Raw genomic sequence first — 5,507 nt, forward strand, 5'->3', positions numbered from 1 at the left:
TGGGGGGCAGGGGAGGGGGGGAGGAGACGCCCAGAATACCCACCACTTATGTAGCCCTTGTCATTAGCCAGACCTGACCGAAGTTCTACTTGGCTTAACTTGATCAATACGACAATCCCGGGACTGGGGATGTGGCTCAAGCGGTAGTGCGCTCGCCTGGCATGTGTGCGGCCCGGGTTCGATCCTCAGCACCACATACAAACAAAGATGTTGTGTCCGCCAAAAAAACTAAAAAAAAATATGAAAATTCTCTCTCTCTCTCTCTTTAGAAAAAAAAAAAGAGAGAAAAAAAACCTTAAAAAAATACGGCAATCCCACGAGAGAGTGAATCTTGTTAGCCACGGCTTTTGAGTGAGCATGTTGATACACACAAGGATGAAACGGAATGCTAGAGGTCACACAGGAGGGCTCTGGATCCAGGGCATCTGTTCCACGGGATGGGCTCTTACTCACCACGTGAACCAAACTCAGGAAGCCTGTGTGGGGAGAGGCCACACCTCAGGATGTTCATTAAGATAATAATTAAATAAGCATCCTTGGAATTGCTGGGCTAATCCTTCTTCCGTACTTCCACCTGTCATCTCCCATGGGATTGGGGACGTAGTATTTGTCCAGTATTAATTCTAATTAACAGCAGCAACATCAAAAATATGGCCTTTAGAATGGATATGGATGGTATTTTCATTCTCATAATCCACCACACCCTAGCATTTGTCATAGGCTTCATCTCACATAGCTTTTTCACTATTTCCTCGACTTTACCCATTTATAAAGTGTCACCCAGCTATTCCTTTTGAAAAAAAAATACAGTCTGGTAACTTTAATCATTATGGAAATATTTGACTTATTTGCATTTAATCTGTAAATCTATCATTTTACCACTTCTATCTTATTTGCTTCACCTGTCCTATTTTCTTTTTCTTTTGTGCCCACTTTTGGATTATTAAAATACTTTATTCCTTTCCATAATTAGCTTATCTCCTACTGTTCTTTTTGGAGTATCCTTAGGGATTGAAATATGCAAGTTTGCTCTTTTAAAGCGTGAGATGTGTTTGTATTTTTACCAATTCCAAGACAGTGAAAAGTGTGCCTAACCCTTTAAATTTATTATCCTCACACCTTGTAGTATAATGGTTGTGTAGATTTAGTTATTTTTGTGTTCACCACCTCACAAGACATTTTGGTCATTGCTGCATGCAATCAATATTCCTTTAAATATATACACATTATTATCCCTTCACATCTAGTATTTTTGTACTTCCATTCAGGATCATTTTCAATTTTCTTAAACAACTCTAATACTTCCTTTAGTGTAAGTCTGCTGGTGACTATTTTAGTTTCTTTTTTTTGAGTATGAATTATTTGACCTTTACTTTTGAGTGATATTTCCAAAAGGCATAGAATTCTGAATTGGCAGCATTACAAATACAGCATTTAGAAGGTATTCCGTTGCTTTCTGACTTCCATCATTTCAGTTGGGAAGTCATCTGTAAATTTTGTTGTGTGTTTGAAGGTAACAATTCCTTTTACCAGTCTGCAGTCAATCTTAAAATATTCTCCTTGTACTTGGTTTTTATTGGTTTTACTACAAAAGCATAGGTTATCTTGCTAGGGTGTTCTGGAAGGCTGGGTTTGGCTGATTAAAAACCCTTTATGGGTTGCAATTAAGGGCCTGGGAGTATTTTCCGGTTCTACCCTTCCTTGAACTTGGAATTTTGCCTTTGTAGCCCCTGGGAATCTGCAAAAGTCTGCCCTCTCAGTTGTTGCTCTCTAAATGGAACAGGTCTCAAAAAAAAAAAAAAAAAAGGCTGTTCGGAGGCGTCTGGCCCATCTCTGTGGGCTTTCTGCTTTCTAGATCTTGGTTGTTGCTGCCTTGGTAGTTCTCTGATAATTCAAGCAAATAATCAGCTATCCCACTCCTTAGTATCTATCCAATATAATTAAAGTCAGCATGGTTTAGAGATACATGCACTCTCATGTTTATCTTTTAAAAATCAAAAATTCTGGGGCTGGGGATGTGGCTCAAGCAGTAGCGCGCTCGCCTGGCATGTGTGCGGCCTGGGTTCGATCCTCAGCACCACATACAAACAAAGATGTTGTGTCCGCCGAAAACGAAAAAATAAACATTAAAAAAAATCCTCTCTCTCTCTCACTCTCTCTTAAAAAAAATCAAAAATTCTTTTTTCAAGTTGTAGATGGACACAATACCTTTATTTTATTTATTTCTTTATTTTTATGTGGTGCCGAGGATCAAACCCAGTGCCTCCCGTGTGCTAGGCGAGCACTCCACCACTGAGCCACAATCTCAGCCCGCGCTCCCAAGTTTATAACAGCACAATTCACAGTAGCCAAATGTGGAACCAGCTTAGGTATCAGATAAAACATGAATGGATAAAGAAAATGTGGTGTATAGATACACATGGAGTCTTATTCAGTCATAAAGAAGAATAAAATGACATCATTTGTAGAAAAGTTGTGGGGCTGGAGAGAACTGTGTCCAGGGGTGTCAAGGGAAACAAGCCAGACTCAGAAGGGCAAGCGCCATGTTTTCTCTCATATGTGGAAACCAGAGGGAAAAGAGGAAAAAGAAGAGGGTCTCATGAAGCTAAGAGAGCATTAGAGTAGAGAAAGGGGATCAGGGGAGGACAGAGGGGAGGCAGAGAGAGGTACTGGAATGAAATTGATCAAATTGTGTTGCATGCATGTGTGTCCCAGTGAAACCCCGTTCTGAATGATTAACAGGCACCAGTAAACAAGATAGGCATATTTTCAGCTTCACTAGATACTGACCGATTGTTGTCCACAGGGTGTGCACCAACTTGGGCTCCCTCCACAGTGAAGGGTTCCCCCTCCTCCTCTTCCTGACACTTGATGTTTTCAGACTTTTATTTATTTATTTATTTTTGCTGATATTAACATTTTGGAACACTATTTTGTTGTGATTTTTTTAATTTTTTTTTGTTGTTGTTGTAGATGGGCACAATACCTTTATTTTATTTGTTTATTTTTATGTGGTTCCAGGGATTGAACCCAGTGCCTCATGCATGCTAGGCAAGCGCTCTACCACTGAGCCACACCCGGTTCCCTTTGTTGTGATTATAAGTTCCTTGATTACTAGTCAATGCTATGAGTTAATAATAAATTTTTGGAATAATATTTTAATACAGAGAGTAACTTACAGTTGATACTGGAATTGGCCTGCATTGTAGCCCATATGCTCAAATGATAGAGTCTCAACTTCTCACTTAGTTTTGTCAAAGGGGAAAATTAAAAGTTATAAAAAAATCATAGCATTGATTGGGGGCACTTAGAAAGGAGTTGGGAAGTCACTCTGAATCAGATTTCAGATGCCTCTGCAGCTGAATCCTTGAACTACCCCACCTCTCTGTCATGCAGTTGACCCTTGAAACATTGTTACCTCTGCTGCCCTCTGAATATGGGGTCCTTTCACCCAGACTACCCAGAGCCTGAGACTGAACCCAATTTCTTTCTCACGGACAGTTTAACTTCTGCCAGCACCAACCACAATTCCTTACAAACAAGAAATGTAATTTCCAACCCACTTGTGTTTTAACAACTATAAACACAGCTGCTGTTTTGTAAGACATCATAGCACATTTTTGAGGCTGCTTGAATTTATTTTTTCAGATTGTAATCTTAAGTAGTCCCTAATAAATGTAGTTTTCTTTGTTCTTAACTAGGTTGGTTTTAATCTCTGTGAACAGTTTCTAGCAGGTGCTAATCATTGGCAAGGAACCAGCAAGATGCTGCCTTCCAAGAATGCACCGTCTCAGTGAACACATCTGCACAAGCCTGCACATGGGCAGAAACAGCTGGAGCAGGGAGGACAGTGGTGGCTGCATAGCAGCCCGTCTCCCAGGATCCCTGTATCAAATGACTTCAAACAACTAGAAAGAAAAAGTTATTTCTCGTCAAAACATGCCCCTGTTAACTCTGAGAGAAACACAAAACTGCAAAGTAACTGCGAAAAAGAGGAAGGTCCCTCTACTGTCCCTCCCCATCAGGTTGCAAGACTTTTTAGGGACAGACCAAGAAAAACAGCATGAAAGAAAGAAGAGGAGGCTAGTGAAGGGGGAGTTAAGCAAGCTCTAGATTGATTAAATGCACCTTATGTCAGAAAATATGGGAAAGCATCTAAGTGGATCAGAGCACAGAGTACTGAGAAGGAATTTCAGGACTAGCAATTTCAAGGACCAGGCACCCCTGCATAGGGCTGTCCAGGATTAATGGGACAGGTGTAGGCTACATTTAAAGAGAATCTTTGCAATCGTGGTTTTAAGGGAGAAGTGGGACCAAAGGAAGGTAGGCAAACCATTTGGTAATTTGGTAATGAAGGGAAAAAGAAGAAAGGAAGGGAAAAATTTAGAGTCCTATAGGACAAAAGAGAACTATAAAATTGGAGGACTCAAAACCCTACCCACATCAATAAACAGAAAGAAAACAGTTAACTACCTGAACTTTTCTGTTCTTTCAGAAGAGGGCACCATTAAGTGAGGTGAAACACCCAATATAAAAACGAGGATGAAGTGAGAGATGTTTGGATAGATAAATGGAAGGAGGAAGGAGAAAGGGAGGGAGGGAGGAAGTGAGAAACTTGAACAGGTGCATAAGGAAACATGTATAAAAATGTGTGTGGCAGTAGTGTCTGTATTAGGAGAAAATAAAACAAGTAATCCAAACACCCATAAATGAGAAATAAATGAAGCTGCTTACATCAAGAAACACGGATCCCACAAAGACATCATTCAGCAAAAAAAGCATGTAATGACCGAGAAAGCCCAACTAGCTTTGAATTTATGATACTTTATGAATTTAAGGCAAAGAGACCAACTAGTGTTTGCATTGTAGGGTATCAGTGTAAATTAGTGAAGGGTCTTAATAATAATTTGTTCTTAAGTGCAGCACAACTACTCTAAGTGTGAGAAGAGCCTGGGGGGCAATTACTAGCAAGACGCATATTTCTAGCTGTCATAATTCTTATTTTTATGGATTTTGTGTTACAGTAGTACCTGATTGCATTTTTTTTTCCTTAGGCAGGCTAAAAATTCCTCTTTGAAATTGTGTTTACTTTGAAATAGTTTACTTTATTCATTTGCTTTTCAAACTTAAAAACAGAAGTCATAGCTGGGATGGGGCAGGAAAGGCCGTGATCCCTTTCCTGTGCATTATAAAGGATCATGGCTGATGTCCCTAAAGCAAAAAACAAAACAAAACAAAACAAAAACAGGTAAACAGGAGAAAGGCACACAAGTTTATTTGGCTTTAGTTTTATGTGACTTTGGAGTCCTGAGATGGAAGACTCAAAGACCCAGGATGAACCATGCATCTTTATGCTTGGTTTCCATGAAGCTTGAACATAAACATGATTGGACAAAAGGGTGTGATCTATCTTAAAATATTTGTGTACTAAGATTGCAGCTCATTTCATGGATAGGAGACTTTATGTGTAGACTTTATGGGTGGTGGGGGGGTGGGTGGGAGTGAAG

This window comes from Marmota marmota, unplaced genomic scaffold (assembly GCF_001458135.2).
Source record: "Marmota marmota marmota unplaced genomic scaffold, marMar, whole genome shotgun sequence".
In the NCBI taxonomy this organism is placed as follows: Eukaryota; Metazoa; Chordata; class Mammalia; order Rodentia; family Sciuridae; genus Marmota; species Marmota marmota.